Source organism: Hemicordylus capensis, chromosome 5 (assembly GCF_027244095.1).
Source record: "Hemicordylus capensis ecotype Gifberg chromosome 5, rHemCap1.1.pri, whole genome shotgun sequence".
In the NCBI taxonomy this organism is placed as follows: Eukaryota; Metazoa; Chordata; class Lepidosauria; order Squamata; family Cordylidae; genus Hemicordylus; species Hemicordylus capensis.
The window spans coordinates 193,675,092-193,696,027 of NC_069661.1; the positions used below are offsets into that span (position 1 = coordinate 193,675,092).

The following is a 20,936-nucleotide window of genomic DNA, read 5'->3' on the forward strand; positions in this document are numbered from 1 at the left end:
GGCTTAGCCTGCTCTCCTCGCTCAGCTCACCAAACCAGGTCTCACTGATCGTGAGACCCGGCTCTAGGTTAAAGAAGGGATAGAATCTAACAAGCTAGAAAACCTAGGAAGACTGGAGTCCTCCATAGAAACTCTGTGAGTGACAATACAAGGCCTGAAAGGAAGTGTGGTACTAGGGACATGCTATTGCCCTCCAGATCAGAATGCTGACAGTGACTGGGAGTGGCAGAAGGAAATCAGGGACGTGTCAAAGAGAGAGGAGCTGTAATAATTGGTGACTTCAATTACCCACACATAGAGGCCATTCACACGGGCATGCAAAACTGGGCTAAGGGAGCCCAGCCCAGTTTCTCATGCACGTGTGAAGTGCCGGGATCAGGCTGGTCCTGGCGGTACCACAGCAGCAAACCCACCCAAGAAGCCTCCCTCTAAAAGGGGGTTAGGAGAGCGAGCGCTCTCCTAACCCCGGTTTTTAAAAATCATCTGTCAGCTGTGGCTGCTAGCAGTCATGGGTGGCTGCCAGACTGCGGGGAGCCCAGGGAGGGGAGGGGGGATCCCCATAATGCACCGCATGCTCACACGGTTATTATGGTATTTCCAGGGGGCAGAGCGATGCGAGGCAATGCGTCCCAACACCTCGACCCCTGGAGCCACCAGAAGCACCCCATGCTTGTCTGGGCGGGTGATCTGCCTGCCCAGAGAAACCCGGAGAATTGTCTTTGGGGAGGTAAACTTTTCTGGGCCTACTCCCCGAAGACAGGGTAGCCCTTTCTCATTAGTCATGAGAAAGCGTTCATAGACTAGATAAATTCATTTTCATTCAGGTAATGACAAAAAGGCCAAATTTCTAGGTATGCTGAATGTACTGTAGAACAGTGGGTCATGGAACGAAGCAGAGAGAAGGTGACCTTGGACTTAATCCTGAGAGATGACCAGGACCTGGTGTGAGATAACAGTGTCATGGAACCTTTAGGGAACGGTCACCGTAGTGTGATCAAACTCAACATACATGCAAAGAGAGACTAGTCAAGGAAGTCTAACACAAACACTTTGAATTTCATTAGAGGAAACTTCTCTAAAACAAGGAGTATGGTGAAAAGAAATCTGAAAGGGAAAATTGAGAGAGTAACTTCACATCAGAATGCAAGGAGTTTATTTAAAACCACGATAATAGAAACCCAATCAGAATGTATATCAAAAAGGAGGAATGGTACCAGAAAGTCCGGGAGGATGCCAGCGTAGCTAACAAGTAAAGTCAAGTAAGCTATAAAGGGGAAGAAGAATTCCTTCAGAAATTGGAAGGCTTGCCCAAATGAAAAGAACAGAAAAGAACAAAAGCTCTGGCAAAAGAAATGCAAGGTGACAATAAGGGAGGCAAAAAGAGAGTTTGAGGAACGTTTACCTAAAAGCCTCAAGGGAATAACAAAAACTTCTTTAAATGCATCAGAAGCAGGAAACCTGCTTAGGAGGTGGTTGGACCACTGATGAAGGAGTGAAAGGGATTATTATGGAGGATATGGAGATATTGCAGAGAAGCTAAACTAGTTCTTTGCATCTGTCTTCACAGCAGAGGATACTAGCATATACCTGTGCCTGACCTGCGCTTCTCAGGGATAGAGACTAAAGAACTGAGTCAGATAGAGGTGATGAGATATAACATTATAAACTTTCTGGAAAAATGAAAAATTAACAAATTGCCGGGGCAGATGGCATCCACCCGAGAGTCCTTAAAGAACTCAAATGTGAAACTGACCTCCTTGCAAAAATATATTACTTATCTCTGCAATCAGGCTCTGTACCGGATGACTGGAAAGTAGCCAATGTAACACCATTTTCAAAAAGGGATCCAGGTGGGATCCAGGAAATTACAAGCCGGTTAGCTTAACGTCCATTCCAGGCAAATTGATGGAAAGCATTCTCAAGGATAAAATTATTCAGCATATAGAACAGGCCCTGCTGAGGGAGAATCAGCATGGCTTCTGCAAAGGTAAATCTTGCCTCACCAACCTTTTGGAATTCTTTGAGAGTGTCAACAGCGGATGAAGGTGATTCACTTGACATACAGTACCTGGACTTTCAAAAAAGCTTTTGAAAAAGTTCTTCATCAGAGACTCTTGAGAAAACTTAGCAGTCAGGGGATAAGGGGACAGGTTCATGTGTGGAATCGGTAACTGGTTGAAGAATAGGAAGCAATGGATACATATAAATGAACAGTTCTCTAAATGGAGGGAAGTAAGAAGTGGGATTGCCCAGGAATCTGTACTGGGACTGGGACTTTTTAATATATTCATAAATGATCTAAAGTTGGGGTAAACAGTGAGGTGGCCAAATTTGCAGATGACACCAAGCTATTTAGGGTAGTGAAATCCAAAAGAAATTGCGAGGAGTTCCAAAAGGATCTCTCCAAACTGGGGGAGTGGGCAACAAAATGGCAAATGCAGTTCAGTGTTAACAAGTATAAAGTTATGCATATTGGGGCAAAAAACCCCAACTTCACATATACACTGATGGGATCTGAGCTGTCAGTGACTGGCCAGGATTGGGATCTTGAGGTCATGGTGAACAGCTCCTTGAAAGTGTCGACTCAATGTGCAGCAGCTGTGAAAAAGACCAATTATGTGCTTGGAATCATTAGGAAAGGGTTTGAAAATAAAACTGCTAATATCTTATACAAAACTATGGTTTGGCCACATTTGGAGTTCTGGTCACCGTATCTTAAGAAGGACAGTGTAGAACCAGAAAAGGTGTAGGGCAACCAAGTTTATCAGGGGCCTGGAGCACCTTCCTTAGGAGGCAAGGCTACAACACCTGGGGCTTTTTAGTTTAGAAAAAAGACAACTGAGGGGTGACATGATAGAGGTCTATAAAATCATGCATGGTTGTGAAGAAAGTTGAGAGAAATATTTCTTCCTCTCACATAACAGTAGAACCAGGGGTCATCCCATGAAACTGATTGCCAAGAAATTTAGGACCAACAAAAGTAAGTTCTTTATCACACAATGCATAATTAACCTATGGAATTAACTGTCACAAGATGTGGTGACAGCCAACAGCCTGGATGGCTTCAAGAAGAGTTTAGATAAATTCATGGAGAACAGTTCTATCAATGGCTGCTAGTCTGAGGGCTATAGGCCACCTCCAGCCTCAGAGGCAAGATGCCTCTGAATACCAGTTGCAGAGAAGTAACTGCTCTTGTCTTGGGCTTCCCAGAGGTATCTGGTGGGCCACTGTGTGAAACAGGTTGTTGGACTCGATGGACCTGGGGCCTGATCCAGTAGGGCTGTTCTTATATCCTTATGAATTAAACTGAGGGGGTAAAAAAAAATAAAATAAAAGGCAGGGGAAAGTTTACCTAGAACCTAGGAGATAGCATAACCATGTTCTGGAAAGATAGTCCAGAAACTGTTTGAAAATTGAAATTTTGAAAAAGTGGTCATTCTAAGCACATTCCAAGTTGTTTTTGTTTTTTGTTTTTAACTAAGGAAAAACATCAGAAAACTTAAAAGGAAACATTTTTATGAGACAAGTGCAATTTTTCAGGGGGTTTCTGCAAATCCCCAGCAGAAACAGCAAGAACAGAGTAGTACTTTCTTCAGAGATCTGAAAGAAGGATGAAAGGAAGAAACAAGGAACCAAATAAAGGTCAGGAACGGAAACAGAGCAGACTGCAGGATTTCTGGTGTAGATATTTATAGTGTTTTCCCACCAAGCCTTAATTTTAAGTTTCCATTTATCATAGGAACATAGCAAGCATCCCAAGTCAGACCACTGGTCCATCTAGCTCCGTATTGTCTACATTGACTGGCAATGGCTGTGGCTCTCAAAGGTTTCAGCCAGGAGTCTCTCCCAACCTGCCTGGAGATATTAGGGAGTGAACCTGAGGTCTTCTGCCTGCAAAGCAAATGCACTATCATTAAGTTACCATCTCCTAATGGGAATATCTTACAGCAGACAGTGCTCACATGTAATCACACATTCCAGATGCAAACCAAGGCAAATCCTGTTTAGCAAAAGGGAGAATTTATGTTCGCTACTGCAAGACCAACTCTGCACCTCAAAGAACTCAATGAATTTTCAGGTGAGGGGCTCTCATAGCGGCTGCATATTTGAAAGAAGAAGAAAAAAGTTTAGCCTAGATGGCTGTTTTTGCCACAGTTTGTGCACATGATATAGACTAGAGCACCTTTCTTATGAGAGCACCTTCCTTATGAGGCAAGGCTACAACACCTGGGGCTTTATAGTTTAGAAAAAAGACAAGACGACTGCAGGGAGACATGATAGAGGTCTATATAATGGTGTGGAGAAAGTGGATAGAGAGAAATTCTTTTCCCTCTCACATAACACTAGAACCCAGGGGTCATCCCATGAAATTGATTGCCAGGAAATCTAGGACCAACAAGTGGAACTACTTTTTCGCACAACACACAATCAACTTGTGGAATTCTCTGCCACAAGATATGGTGACAGCCAACAACCTGGATTTAAGAGGGGTTTGGATAACTTCATGGAGGAGAGGTCTGTCATCGGCTACTAGTTGGAGGGCTAAAGGCCACCTCCAGTCTCAAAGGCAGGATGCCTCTGAGTACCAGTTGCAGGGGAGTAACAGCAGGAGGGAGGGCATGCCCTCAACTACTGCCTGTAGGCTTCCAGCGGGATCTGGCGGGCCACTGTGTGAAACAGGATACTGGACTAGATGGGCCTTGGGCCTGATCCAGCAGGGCTGTTCTTATGCTCTTATGATATCACAGCAGCTTGGGCAGTGATTGGGAGATGGGTTTACAGGTGATGATGGTCAGCAGAATAGCTGCCAGGCAGGTTTGGGCATGTTACATAATGTTACATACATTCTGTGATTTCTGATATAAAATGTCATTCATTGTTTTGTGCTGAAAAATCTAGTCTTTATTCATCAAATTTCTATGTCTCCCTGATAGTCTTTTAAAGGGTACAGAAATGAACATACATTATGACAATTTGTGAGCCCCTGAGTGCTTTCCATGTTCGGAACAGCTATAGTCTCCTTTATCTACCAAAACTCTTTGAGGCAAGTCATAATTTCTCCTGGTTTACATATTAGGGAACTAAGGCTGATTGCTAGCCAGGAACTTGAAGAGCGTCTTTGAAGAAAGTCTTCCACTGATGGGCTCTCTCCTCCATCCTCTCAAACACAAGATGGCACATATTCAGAAGGTGTAAGAAATAAACTGTGGAAAACACATCTGTGGATATTTTGCTATTTTGATCCCAGTCTCCGTGAGGGCTAGGTTTTGCTATGCATTGTGACAAAGCTGGGAATCTGAGCGAATGGGCACCTGATGAGCTTTTCTGGCTGTTCTTTGTGTCTGGTTGGGAGCAGGTGTACACACAGCTTCTAGCAGCAATGGCAGCATAGAGAGTCCAATTATGTTCTGAAGTTAAATGTTTCTAAGTGAGGAGGTGGGGAGGGGGAGAATAAAGCACCCCCTGCCTCCCTTCATCAACATTGTCTTGGGTGAAAAATGTCCATTTAGATTGCACATTTCCAGTATGGTGAGAACTCTTTTTTCTGCTCCTGTACCTTTAACAACAACCTGACATGACATTAAGCGGGTGAAGCTTTCCCCACCATTATCTTTATATTGTGGTGGGGGGGCATATTTCCTGCATTTCTGTATATTATGTTGTTGACGATGACTTAAGACTTAAGAACAGGATCAGTAAAAACAGTTGGCAATCTTTTGTGTTGCTTGCACAGAAAACCTTTTTAGGCCAGGATTCAGTAACTTGACTGTTATATCCTGAACCCCCTCATCATTGGGTTTCAAATTGGTCTCCCTTTATTAATTATTATTATTATTATTTACATTTTATATCCAGCTCTTCCTCCAAGGAGCCCAGAGCGGTGTACTACATACTTAAGTTTCTCCTCACAACAACCCTGTGAAGTAGGTTAGGCTGAGAGAGAAGTGACTGGCCCAGAGTCACCCAGCAAGTATCATGGCTGAATGGGGATTTGAACTCGGGTCTCTCCGGTCCTAGTCCAGCACTCTAACCACTACACCACGCTGGCTCCTTTTGCTCTTTGTTCCACAGTAACAATATGAGAGTCAATGACAGATGCAATGTTAAAATGTATTCTCCTGCAACCTGATGCTATAGGTATGTTTACTCAGAAGTAAATTCCCCTGAGTTTGACTGTGCTTACTTTCAGGTAGCTAGAGGATTGTAGGCAAAGGGAATGAGCCCCACTGAATACAGTGGGACTTCTGAGTAAATAAGCATGCATTACATTGGGCTACAAGGGTACAATTCTATGTATGTCCTATGGAACTTATTGGTACTTACTTCTGAGAAATGATGCAAAGTTAGTGTCCCTTACAAAAGTCTCCCTCACTTTGCTAGGCTAGTGTACATTCTGTTCTACCTGCAGCAAAAGACTAGATAATCCCTTAAGATTATGTTCAGAACCTAGACAATCCCTCAGGTGTGCTTTTAAACTCCGTATCCAGACCTCCCATTCTCAGGCTGCCTTTGATATAGGTGCCATGTTTCCCAGTAGGCTTTGGGTGTTATCCTGGGATTCACACAGTCAACCCTTTCTTGGGCCTTAATAGCTCAGAATTACACTTTTCAATCATTTTCTCTCCACCCCGCCCCCAATTTAAATGGTCAGGTCTTTGGTGCAGGCAAGTTTTCAAAATCTCTGTTATTCTAAATGGCTTCATTTTGCTCAAGCCATTGGGTGTTGCTGTGTAACAGTTCCTGGATAAGCATTCATAATGCATAAGCAGGAATATTAGCAGATAAACAATAGATCCTTAACCTGCATGGAAACCTCTATTTCCACAAGGGCTTTGCATTGTTCCTGCTGGAAACTTTCCTGTGCATGACCCCCTCCCGATGCTCGACCCCCCCCCCCATCACGGTCACTGTTGCATTTTTCCAAGGCAGAAAGGGGGAAAATCAGTAAGTGCCGCTGCCCCTTTAAATTCCAGCTGTGTGGCTAGGAAACAGCTCCTCTCGTTGCAAAGCCCTGGGCTGGGGCTGCTGGTGTGAGACTGTCCTTTCACTTCCTGGCTCTGGCAGTAAGGAGAAGATCTGATCACCCCGCTGAGTCCTCTGGGGGAGGAAGGGAGAGAGAAAGAGAGGAAGGAAAAGGCAGCGTGACTCCTCCAGACAGAGGCAGACATACACACAAATAGAGAGCCTGTGGTATATTTTGGCTCTCTGAGCTCAGTTTCCTGCGTGGCTGTGGAAGAGGATGGAGGTGGCTTGTTTCGCATGATCCTGAAGACGATTTCCATAGTAACCTGCTGAAGTGGTGCAATTTAGCTAACTGAGGATTTCTCCCAACACTTCTAGGATGACATTTGACAGGTAAGGCTGTGGTGAACCCTTGGTCCTAGACACGTCTCGAGGCTCTATCAATATTCATCTGGATGTGTCTCTCTTGCTCTCTGACGGTTATCACTTATATGCTCCAAAAGTTCTCTTTAAAAATAGAACCGAGTCTCAGTTTACCTGTATTAAAGAAATGATGCAATTTCCTGTGATTGTACTGGTCCTTCGCCCTTAACAATACGGGTTGTTTTTTTGTTTTTAAATTGGCCGGGTGGGGTGTATGTGAGAACAGGGTTTTAAAAGCGATCCTGTTCTCCCTTTATTGTCTTGCAAGGGGTAGGTCTGGGCAGGCACTAGTGCCGGGGATGATGCACCTTTCATGCTGTGGCGGAGGAGTATACTATGGACTAGCCACTTTACGGACCCGGAGCGGTTGTTCCAGAGGCTTTTGCAAAGCAGCAGCACCTTTGGCCCAGGGCAGCTTTTGCAGGCGTTAGGATGGCGATGTGTTGCGCGGGGGCTCTCAGCGAATGCGCGGATGACGCTTTCTTACCTTCTTTGTTTGTCCCTTCCTACATACGCTCCCCCGCCCCATTTTCCAGTTTCTCTTTTTCTCGTCCCCGTCCCCCCCCCCCCCCCGCTCGCCGCGTTTCTTTGCCGGTCTCTCTCTCCCGCTTTCTCTTCTTCTCTTGTGAGGAGCGGGGAGTCAAATGCATGATGCACTTTGCCTCAAAACCTACAATCCTGAAGAGCACCCAGGCAAAACCGCGACCATTCATTCCCCACCCCACGGCCGGCAGCTGAGGATCGGCACGTTTGCCGTACTTTATTGATCTTTTTTCAGAGAGCGGAGGTGCAAATAAATTTTGCCTCTTTCCCACCCGGGCGAAAAGATAGTGCCCACCCACTCCCGCCCCGCCTTGAGAGAGACTATTGTGGCGATCAGCGTTTTCTCTGGGAGGAGATAGATGGCACCTTGATCTCCCCGAAGCAGTCATTTAAAAGGAGTTAACGTTGGACATCCATCCTCCCCGTAAGACAAGAGGCTTGGCGGCATTAGGGGTGTGTGGGCTGCTGGGGGGAGAGCGAGCGAGCGAGGAGGAGGAGGAGGCGCACAGGGTGGCAGCAGGATCTGAAGTGAGGAGATGCAAAGCAGAGGCTGACAGTTTGGGTGTCGGGGTGGAGGGGGGCGTGAAGAGAAGCGCTGGCTGTGGATGTGAGAGAGGGAGAGCTAGGAGGGGAGGGGGCGAAAGTAGAAGAAAGCAGCCTGTTGTTAATTGCCTAGGTTACAGTTCCTGCATCCCTGCTGCCTGCCTGGACGCTTCCGAGTCCTAGCGCCCCCCAGGTTCCCGGCTGCGTGCATCCGGTGCTGAGGACTGCGGGCTACCTGAGTGCTGAGAGATGGGACACGGGGCAGCATTACAGTCTAAGACACCAACGGCCACAGGAGGGGATTTCAGTCCCCATTTCCATAGGGTAAAGAAGAAAATCAGCCCCCTCTAATTGGATATTTTAGTAATTTCTCTCTCTCTGCCAAAGCACCTGTAAAGGGGGTGCAACAGGGTGGGGGCAAGCAAGTATCCCCTTAGAAAAGTAGCTGACCCTGCCTGCCCCCATTTCTGTTTCAGAAATCTAACATGTGGGACACAGCTTGCTTGTCCAGACAGAAATGCACTTTGCCACTTCTGTGCCCCCCCACCCTAGATATTTTTTCTAGTTCCTCCATTGGCTCCTGTGGGGAAATGGAGCAAGTGATGCTTTCTGCAACATTTTGGGTTGGGTTGGTATTTTTTGGCTGGCTTTGGCCTGACAGCTGTTAAAAGGAGTGGACAAGGGCCTTGACTGGGAAAAGGTTGGCAGTCTTGTCTGATTCTGACTTTTTAGTCCACCCGTTGACTGCACTGGCCAATCAACTCTTCCTGGGATCCCTGCTCCCCTCCCCACCCATTGACTGCACAGGCCAATCAACTCTTCCTGGGATCCCTGCTCCCCGCCCCACCCATTGACTGCACTGGCCAATCAACTCTTCCTGGGATCCCTGCTCCCCCCACCCCAGTGAGCCCTGACTTCTGGGCCTAATGGTCTTGCATTCAGAAAAGAGTAAAAAAGATACCGAGGATATGATTACAAAATTATCATTGGATATAATGCTAATTTGGTTTCTTTGGGCTCGTAATTAGATTACTATGAAGATGCAGCCCAATCCTATGAATGTTTACTGGGAAGTAAGCCCAACTGTGTACAGTGGAGCTTACCCCAAGGTAAGTCTACATAGGATTGCAGCCTTAATGGATTGCCTTATTATTTAGCTCATGTGGGGAAAGTGTTACCAATGGGATTTTGAAGTGCCTTAAGGTTAGAATGGCCAACCTGTTTGTAGTGACTCACAAGAGAGGAAATATGTATTTGATTTTTATAAAGGGCATATATGCACATGTATACACACACATCCACACACCTTTCCCCCTCCCCAGCTGACATTGGACATGAAAATTCAAAGTGTTTGGGGGGATATTGCATGAAAAGATGTACTGAACTTTATAGAGGAAAGTGGTCTTGTAGAACATAGGAAGCTGCCATATACTGAGTCAGACCACTGGTCTACCTAGCTCAGTATTGTCTTCACAGACTGGCAGCGGCTTCTCCAAGGTTACAGGCAGGAGTCTTCCTCAGCCCCATCTTGGAGATGCCAGGGAGGGGACTTCATCATCATCATCATCATCATTACATTTATATCCCACTCTTCCTCCAAGGAGCCCAGAGCAGTGTACTACATACTTGAGTTTCTCTTTCACAACAACCCTATGAAGTAGGTTGGGCTGAGAGAGAAGTGACTGGCCCAGAGTCCCCCAGCTAGTTTCATGGCTGAATGGGGATTTGAACTCGGGTCTCCCTGGTCCTAGTCCAGCACTCTAACCACTACACCACGCTGGCTCTCTACATGACTTGGAACCTTCTGCATGCAAGCATGCACTTGCTCTTCCCAGAGCAGCCCCATCCCCTAAGGGGAATACCTTAACAGTGCTCACATGTAGTCTCCCATTCATATGCAACCCAGGGTAGATCCTGCTTAGGAAAGGGGACAATTCCTGCTTGCTACCCCAAGACCAGTTCTCCTCCCATTGTGCATAGGGAGATGATGGTTTTCATAAGAAGAGCCTTGCTGGATTAGATCAAAGGATGGCCTAGTCCAGCATCCTGTTTCCCACAATTGTCAATGTCTCGGGGGGGGGGAGCCCCTAAGCAGGAGATGAAGACCATACTCCTCTCCCTACTGTTGCTCAACTGGTATTCAGTAGTTGGAAATACTCCACAACTGGTATTTAGGGACTGCCTCTGAACCTGGAGACAGGATATAGCCATCATTACTAGTAGCACCTATGATGATATGTATTGCGGCAGGATGGTATGGTAGAAGAGGCCTGACTCTTCCTCTTACTTATTTATCACTTTTCAGCAAAAAGTTCTCAACATTCTTTATACAGAAGAAGGAATAAGATAGTTCCCTGTCACCAAAGGACTTGCAATCTAAAAAATAAGACAAGCTAGACACTGGCAACAGGTGTGGGAAAGATGCTGCACTGGTGTTGGATAGAGACAGTTGCTCTCCCTACCGTGAGTGGCACCACTTTAAAAGGGGACATCTTTGCCTAGTTAGCGAGATGCCCAACTCTTGTGCTTGTGGTAGCTGAGGAAAGACAAGTGTTTATGTAAGCTTTGGAGTACCGATATCTTGATCCTAAATATTCATTTGGAAGCAAGTCTGAAATAGATGTACTTAGAATTAAATAAATTCTTGGTTAGCTGTTAGGCCTGTGTCCAAAATCTTTAATACCTCTAAATTCAAGTATAATATTCAATGGAGGCAAGTCTCATGATCAGTGAGACTCACCTGAATGGGGTTTGCAGGCGGAGTGGGCTCTCCCTGCAGACGATCATTCCTGCAGCAGCTGTGAGGATTGGGGGACGCATGGCCGCCGGAAGTTCCAGGATTCCCTGTGCGAGTGCGTGGAACATCCTGGAGAGACCCCCAGGGCCGGGAGGCTTGTTTCAGCCTCCTGGCGGGGATCTCCTTGTGTGTTGTCATGGTGCGGCAATACACAATCAAAGAGATGGGGTTAGCAGAGCGCTCGCTCTGCTCACCTCATCTAAGGGGAGGGGGAATTAGGAGGGTTTGTTGGCGGGGGCCGCGCAGCTCCCATGGCAACACACGATCCTCCAAAAGCAGGCTAGGCTCCCTTAGCCCGCTCTTGGTGGATCGCGAGAATCTCCTCATGGTAGCCCATGCTGCTGAAACCTAGACCATTTTCTCCCATTAAGTATTATGGTATGGGAGCCACTGTTGCAAAACCAGATCCTATATTGCTTTGAAGCTTTGGATGCATGTTTTCTTTTGGCTTTCTACAAGGGGAAAAAAAAAATATATATATTAAAGACCTTTTTCCAATGCTTCTTGAAAATAAACTAATGCTTTTGGGCTGTGTAGCCCAGTGCAATAGCCTCTGAATAGTGATGACTTTCTACCATCTCAGGCAGAGGTTTTTCCTATTCTTACTAGTTAGGAGGACCCTTTAAGTGGAGATGGCAAAAACTGGACCTGGGACCTACTGCATGGAGAGCATGTACTGTCCCTGAGGTGCAATCCCTTTTCCATCTTTGCTTCAGTATCTTCATGATCAGGAAATAGACAACACCTTTGATGCAACAGATGTTTTTTTGATATGGGAAAAGCCCTGTTAATATACATATGTATATGGATGTCCTCTAGTGCATAACATGTGCAGAAAGTTAGCATTCATGCAAACTGTGTTTTTGAAGAATAAGGCTTTGGTTCTCTTTTAAGCAGCATGCTTTACAAAGGACTCAAATGTCAGGAATATAATAAGTAATAGAATTCTGATCATGCTGGATTCAGTTTGTTTAACCAGTTAGTCCATGGCATACAGATGGCCTGATCTCAGAGGTGCAACTAGGTAATTTTGGACCCTGGATCTAAAGGCTTTTGGAACACCCCCCCCCCCCACACACACACAGTATTTTAAACACATTTTTAACATGACCACACCACCCGGGACAAACTAAGGAGGATTTGGGGGGGAGGGCCCAGGTTGTGTGGAGGCCCTGGACTTCGGCCAGAAGTCCAGAGGTAAGGGCATCTTCTTACCTCTGGATCTATTGGGAGTAATGTTTGTGCAGAAGCAGGTTTTCATACACCCACATTGCTTGCTGGAACAAAGACCATGCTTGCCAAAGAAGGCTGCACAGAAATGGATTGCCAGATAATGGGCTGACTGTATGGTTCCTGTGGCTGAACTGTAAATTGTTCATCATTGTTACCTGCAATCTCATGCTTGGAGTAAGGCAGAGTAGATGGGATTGAATCCTTTTAGCACTATTCCATTTCTCTTTCTCTTTCTTTTTGGCAAGTACCTAACTGTGCTAGGATGTTCCGGATCATTCTTACCCTTGCTATAGAGTCTAGTGGCATGTTTTATGGGATATTTTATAAAAGTACTAAAATGATCACTGCACTTTATTGCTAAGTAACTATTTAAATTTACACTCCCCTGCCCCGTACCAGTATCCTGTCTTTTTTTACTTCTGTGATAGATACAGTGAGCTTTCTTGGGTGACTGAGGTTTGTAAAATGCCATAAAATAGATTTTTTGGTGACTTTGTTGGTATGTGTTTCTTGTTGCATGCAAGAAGAAAAATGTTAATTGGTTTTGAAGTATAGTGTCCAGATTGAATTGCATTTGATAACTTGCCTTTTAGCACATGCTTCAGCATTGTGCAAGTAAACATTACCACCACTTCCAAAATGGCATCCAGCTGAATAGTAGAACACAAGGCTTGCCTGTAGGTGGCTGCAAGTTTAGTCCCTGACATCTCCAATTAAGACTAGCAATCAGAGGAGACAACACTGGCCCAGATGAACCAATGGCCTGACTTCTTATGAAGGCAGCTCCATATGTTCACCTTTCATGTAATCTACCTCCTCCTGTAGCCACCTAATGGCGCAGCGGGGAAATGACTTGATTAGCAAGCCAGAGGTTGCCAGTTCGAATCCCTGCTGGTATGTTTCCCAGATTATGGGAAAGACCTATATAAGGCAGCAGTGATATAGGAAGATGCTGATAGGTATCATCTCGTACTGCGTGGGGGATGGCAATGGTAAACTCCTCCTGTAGTCTCCCAAAGACAACCACAGGGCTCTGTGGGTGCCAGGAGTCGACACTGACTCAACGGCACACTTTACCTTTACCTGCTTCTGTATGTAGCTATAAGGGAAAAGAAACTCTTCTATAAAGAAAAAGGAAATGCTGATGATTCTGATAACGAAATGTTACAGTGTTACTTGTGATTTCCATTTGTTGAATTCCTTCTTATTGCTAAATGAAGGTTAAGAGTTTTCAAAAACATCTTTCTAAATATGGTCCAGAGAGAACCCATACACATGCCTCAGCAGTGTGCACTCTGCTCTACACATGTCACCTGTTTCCATATATGATAGAAAACCCCTGGAGTAGGACAACTTTGTAGGGAAACAAGGATACTTTAAGGAAGGGGATCGTTTGAATGTTTATTTCATTGATATTTTGTGTGTAAAGTTGTAAAATCCTGGGGTTGCACTAAAAGCAGGAATGCACCTTCAAACACTTGCACCTTCAAACACATGCATGCCTAGAGGCTACTTTGGCCATAAAGATTTGCTCGTTAATGGTTTCTTAGTGTGATCTTTGAGTGTCTAAGATGTTTTGTGGCAGATGAGATTTCAGACGTTAGGCTGTTCTGGTTATAAGTCTTGGAACCTGTCTTTGCCAGCAAGGGGGATCAAGTTTGCAGGCTCCAATAAGGTGTCCTCAAGACAAGCTTAACTTGCTGCCCATAGGTTTTCCTCACTGCATTGTTGGCCTCCCAGCCTCCTTAAGAGACTGCAAGCAGATAAACTGAGTCAAGATGTACTGCTGAAGATGCAGTTCCTACACATGTAATATAGTCCCAGCCCTTCAGTCATGCAACTGGGAGTCTAGGTAGCATGATATCCACTTGTCCACATGGCTATCTGCCTTGGAATGGAGAGAAATATATGAGTGAACTAGAAAAGGGCTTGTGTTCTTTATTGCATCTTGTTCCTCGATTGTCTAGGAATCTTCCATGAGAGGTGGAACTAGCCTTTCAGGGGACAATGTTCAGTAATTTACACAAGATGTTCATGCTGTAATCTGGTGTAGCACAGTGGCTAAGAGACTAAGCTATGAATCTGGAACCTCTGTGGCTCAAATCCAGTTGTTGCTATAAGCTCACTAGGCACAAATTCATAAAGCAAGCTGTTCTTCCCCCAGGCCCCTGTACTTCTGCAGTATCGGGATAATACTTGCTTACTGGCTCCCCAGATGTTGTTGGACGACAACTCCATGTGGTTGGACAACAATCATCCCCATCTGATCATCTCTGAAAATCCTCGGTCTCAATGGCCATTGTGGCTGGGGTTGATCAAAGTTGTAGTCCAACAAATTCTGGGGATGTTTGAGAATCAAACCCTAGTTTGAGAATACTTGTCTTATTGGGTTTTTGTGACAATTACAACAAGATAATGGCCTGATTCACACAATCATTTAAATCTAGGTTTAATGTGGGTTACCAACATTAGTATGATTGTGTGAACCTATGCCAAGGTGGGAGTCTTGGATTCATCGAGGGCCATAAGCCACCTTGGCATGGATCACACAGTCATGTTATGTTGGCACCTCACATTAAGCCTAGAACTGAACAACTATGTGAACCAGACCAATATATCTGTGAAGCACTTTGAACACTCAAGAGTTATGCAAGTGGTAAGCGTTATTGTTATGTAGGCTCCAGAACAGGGTTTGAATGCAAATAATGCAGAAACCTAGGGACGGTACATATGGCTTTTGCTGGTCGGATCTGCCTCCTTGAGTTTCCTGGAAGGGAAGTGGATATAAATGTGATAACATAGTATTCAGAAAGACATTTTTCCAGTGCTGTTTCATTTCCAGAAAGAAATTATCTCTTGCCCAGGGCACATAACTACTTGCATACGTTCAAATAAAATCTGGAACCTGAGAAGCTCTTGTTGCCCCTGAGAAAGTAGATCATAATTATTGTTCTCAGTCATTGCCGTTGCCATGAAGCTGAATATTCCACTCTGCCCGCCCCCCCCCATCCCCCAGTTCAGGTAAATTATATTTAGAGCTTCGGGACTAGAAATACTTCCAAATAACAACTTATGCTTAACTGTTTTGGATTTAGTGTTAATTGATGTTATACCTTTCAAGCTGCTGCCTAGTACACAGTGATGTACATGGGTGAGGCTTGGTCCCTATTCCAGAACTCCTTCCTAATTATTTTTTTAAACATTTTTAAAATGAAAGTTTCCAACTCTTTTGGCTTCTGAAAAATATGTTGGGAGTGTTCTACGCAATCATTCGGAAAGAAGTAAATTTTCTTTGCTTTCCCATGATCCGGTCAATGAGTGCACAGGCACTGGGATAACCATCAAGCATAAGGTACTTTTAACAATATTACATTATAAGTAAAAATAATAGCTTCCTACACTACGTGAAATTAGGTTATGGCTGTTCTGAGTTGATCTTTCTCGCTCTCCTCCTTTACCACCAATATGCTCTTTGATGCCTAAGAAATCTTGTAGCTACAAGCTTCCTGCTACAATGTGGTGAAGAACTAGAATAGGTTTTAGTATAATGGTATCATGACATTCATGGTTAAGGCTAACTGGGTGGTGTGTGTTTTTACTGGCCTACTCTCTCTTTCTCTAATGCCTAAGTCCAACTTGAATTTAATAGCTTATTTCTATGGCTTTCATGCACACAAACTCTTATGAAATCAAAACTTAGCATGTTGGTTATATAGCAATCTTGTCAGGAGTAGACTATTCCTATCATTGTACTGGAACTGCCTGTGAAGAGACTGCCGAAAATCTTTCTTCACCTCCAACGTTTTAGACCTTCCAGCAGAACTGATTTCTGTAGCTAGTCATGAGATGTATGCTGTTGCCCTGATTCAGGGAGCCACTAATATCTGTCAAAATTGAGAAGACTCTGTTAGCTAATTCTGCTGATATTGAGGTTATCAGTGATTCATTATTAGAGATACATTGCAGAATTTTTAGTCTTTCACAATGGAAGTTGGTATTATTTGGTCTCTGTCAAGGGCCAGACAAATGCACAATTATTTCATTAAAATTATTTCATGCCAGATATCATTATGAAGCTATTGCTCAAAGCATACAGATGACTGGTTAGTCTAAGGAGTGAGAGTGGTTTAAAATAGAGACAAGGGATTTTAACTTGCAAAATCTGCAGGAGATTAATTTCCCTTATAAGTAAATCAATATGCACAGGCAATATGCGCAATATGCTAATTGTAAGCACTGCTAAACTCTTACATTGAGACTCTGCTAAAATGATCTTTCACAGGCACTTTCCTTCAAACAGATGGAGGTCCTTTATGATACTTTGGTATTTATGTATTTCGGTCTGCTCTCCTTGACATAGCCTTTTAAATATTCTTTAAGATAACTTGGGGGAAATAATAGGAAATGAAAACATTAGGCTTTACTTTACTCCCTTCAGAGGGCATATTCTTAGGATGCCAGGACCCAAGACTGTGAGTCTACTTCTCCCTAATCCCTGGTGTTTGTTGATCCTCTTTAGCTAATCCATGGTGAGAGAAACACACTTTGTACCTGCTCAGAGGCCTTTTTGTCTATTTTTACTTAAAATGCTCCAACGATGAGCTTTGGCTTTGAAAATCGATTGATGTCCAGGCTGAGTCCTTGTGAACCCTGGCACAAATCAAGTTCCTGAACATAACAATAAAAATGGCTGGAAAATCCCACTCTATGATTATCAGTCTTCAAATATATCATTATTATTCGTATAAAGTGACATCCCATTATGCACAATAGCATAAAGCAATTTTTACCATATTTCAAAGATTAATGGCATTTTCCAGTAATGTCTGAAGGTATAAAATGTTGGGTTTGGAGACTGTAGGCATTTTTTGTTTTGTTTTTTCAAGCTGGTAGAGAACATTTACATTTATGTTGCCATACTTGTCCTTTTAAGTCAGCCTCCAAGGCAATGTTGTGGTTCTTGTATCATTGCAATTTAAAGTTAATGATCCTGAGCTTCCTGTTGAAATGATGAAAATATTGTGACATAACACAGGGGATAATGTTCAGCCCTGAGGTTTTTAGCTCTGGTTTGGAATTCAGCAGGAACTCTCGGGTTTATCTTCTGAACAGAAGCCACACTGACTTACCAGAAATATATAACCCAATATGTTAATGCTACAGTATTGAGAACAGTGCATGTATTTAACTTCAGTAAGAAAGCATGGGCAACTTCAGAATAACAATACTATAAATACACTTTCTACTGTTGTTGTTACTCATTTCTGAATAATGTGGGTGGTTGTGCAGGGCAAATGGGCCAAATTAAGCTCATCCCTCATGGAACAGCAGGCGAAAACCATCCAGCACGTGCAATTGGAAAGCCTTTTTTTTTTTTTAAAGGTACTACACTGGCTAGGTGGGGTGCAGAAATGTGATAGCCCAGATATCTCCTTAAATGAATCTAGGAAGCAGATATTGGTGTACAGAAGCTGTATACTGGGGAAATCCTACTGTAGAACTGATAATGAAAAATACCAATCTTAAAAAAAAAAAAAAAGAGTTGTCATACCAACGGCTCTCAAGCTATGCTTTTCTGTTACACCACAGAATTCAACTGATTTTTAGAAATGTTAGTATTCAAGAATAAATCTGTGTTCTGTGCAGCCAGATCTGATGTGTATTTTACCCAGATGTCACTTGCACTGAATATTGGGTTTGCTACCAACTATGATTGATTGATTGATTGATTTGATTTGATTTATATACCGCCCTTCAAAAACTGGCTCAGGGCGGTTTACATCACATAAGACTGCAGCCTATCAACCCATCCCATGCATGTTTACTTTGAAGTAAGCCTTGCTGTGCTCATTGGGCTTACTCCAGCATAACGTGCGTGGCATTGCAGCCTTGGTCTTAAATTAGCATTACTCTCTGCAAACTGTCTTGTCAAAATTTTGTCTAATCAAGATCTGCATTGCTAACATTGAAGGAAAAGTCAGCCCATGAGAATACCAGGAAGATAAGAGATTAGAGATAGATAGACGATTTCCTCAGCAGCAGACACCACCATCATGCAAATTTCATTCTTCAGACGATCTAGTCTTTAGCTTTAAACACTAATACTGACCTCATCACTGTTTGTGTGCTAAGATGCTCTTTGTTTCCTAAAGCATGCTTGGCTGCATTTCCCCTGACATCATCTTGATCATGGAGAGATTGCTACAGCAAGTCAGGTTAATGCATACAAGTTTCCTTCTGTTATTCTTCTGACCTTTAGTTTTGTTCTCCCTTCAGAAGATAGAAGAAGACCATAATTTTTCTGAATTGTGTTTCTGTTCCCCTTCCTGTGCTGGGCCAAATATTTGGGCATTGTGTGAAAGATTAAGTGGGGATTAGCCATGTAGCTGGCAAGGCAGCTGTGCTGTTGCCCAATTCCTCTGAGCAAATCTGGCTCATGGACTGGATTAGTAACTACAGAATTTGATGCTGCTTTAATAGCAGCATTTAAACCCAGTAGGGAGTGTGGTGTCCTTGGTCATCATCTCTCCAGTTTGGTTTTGGCTAGGGACTGATGCTCGTAAGTGTTCTCCTGATCAAGTGCATCTTTCAATAGGATTCTTCTAAAGTTATATTGATCTAGGCTTCTGAAGGAGTGCATAGGTATCCACATATTACCTGTGAACTCATTCAGAAGGCCCGTTCATATTAACGGATAATCTGGGCTTGATCGGCTTTTCAAAGTTTCCCCACGCCCCCCACCCCAGTTAATTTTGATCTAGGGACTTGGAAACAATTCCCAGGAGCTGCTTGGTGTGCATAAAACAACTTGTGCAGACTTTAGCCTATAAAAATGACTGTGTGAACTGTGTGGCCTGTGAAAGTATCTCCATGTTACACCTCGGCTTGTCTTCTAGAGACAGGAAGGCAGTGCTAGTGCCAGGTTGCTGAGGGCCCTGGGGCAAAGCTCTGCATTGGAACTTCCATGGAGCACTGGGCTCCCCCCCTCTCCCCCCCCAACTTACTCGTGGTGGGCAGTGGGCTCATGTTCCTTTTGTGAAGCCAGTCAAGGCTCTTCTCAGCCTCCCTGTTAGCAAGTGGGAGGGTTTTTGATGGTGACTTCTCATCCCATCCCTGATAGGGAAGCAGAATAAGAAGAAGAGGAGCTGATGTCATTGCTGAGTTCCTTGTCAGCAGCAGCTCCTCCACCCACCCTCCTATGGTGGACAGCTCATTGAAAGTGTTGCCTCCATGTGCGGCAACTGTGAAAAAGGCCAATTATATGTGTGGAATACACGCTAATGGCCAGGGTGCATGCACAGTGGCTTCCAAAGTGACCACCACCACCTCAGAAAGGGCTAAAATGGGCCGAAACTGGAGGGAGGCCAGTGGGGGAGGGGGAACTGCTGGAGACCCTCCTATGGCTGCAGCAGCACCCCCTGAGGCAGCTGCTGAATCTGACAATGAGTTTTTGTATCTATATCTATATAATGCCTCTATAACCCTTGAGCCGGCCTGAGGGGTTTGACTCAACCAGTTCGATCTCAGACTGGCTTGAGGTTGAACTGGTTCACATATCCCTATGTGGCAGATATTCAGCTTTATCCTACTGGTTCTCATGAACTCCAAAACACTCTGCTTAATTTGTGGCTTTCTCCTGCAGGACATAAGGTAATAATGTACACAGCTATTTACAATCCAAAATGTTTTAACAGAATGTCTTGGCAACTTTGCATCAACAGCCCTGGCACATCGGCACAGGGTTTATCAACCACTGTATGTACTTATGCTGGTTCAGACATAAGACAAAACCATTGTTTGTTTAGCCAAACCATGGTTTTGCATTGGCTGAAACTGAGACTGTACATGAAACTTCATTTTGTTTGGGAGTAATAAACCAGGAAATCAAGCCATGGTTTGAAGTTGGTTTTCATACCACAGTTTGTGCTAACTCTTGGTTTGCATTATTGTATGTCTGAATTCCTGAATTCACAAAACAACTGATAAAACCAGTTTCAGCCATTCTCAAGAGGTTGCTGTACCATGGAGACAGGAGTAAAAGTATAAAGCTGAATCCTGAACAGATGGGCGTGGGGTGGGGTGGGGAAGTAGGGCCATAACCATAGTCTGTCAGAAGCTCAAACCATAGTAGGGGTCTTAACTATAGTTGGCACAAACCATGTTTTTGCATTATATCTCATCCCAGTCGAGGTATTTAGCGGATGCATTGCTTCAAAAATCTAAACTATTAAAAAGTACGCAAGACTATCATTAACAATCCTGTTTATGTCTTGAATATGTTGGCTGGGATTAAGATTTACTTTAGATGAGCTCAAAATATTAAGATGTGTATGTGCATGTGGTGGGGATTGTGTTTTTAACCTTCCATAAATAGCAGACCCCATAATATCATACACACACACACACACACACACACACACACAACTTTTGATAC

The 20,936-nt window shown here is 44.0% G+C and overlaps 1 protein-coding gene across 9 annotated transcripts in view; it reads left to right on the forward strand.

The window, feature by feature from the left end:
* The window catches only part of NAV3 (neuron navigator 3), an 840,967-nt gene that overhangs the window by 86,467 nt on the left and 733,564 nt on the right, over window positions 1–20,936 (forward strand). For 2 of the 9 annotated variants that reach the window (XM_053252185.1, XM_053252194.1), the window contains exon 1: window positions 7,045–7,356. The exons of the other annotated variants lie outside the window; for them this stretch is intronic. The gene's annotated coding sequence lies outside the window, so the exon portion shown is untranslated. Of the gene's footprint in view, window positions 1–7,044; window positions 7,357–20,936 lie in introns of those variants that run through there. 9 annotated transcript variants of the gene reach the window in all.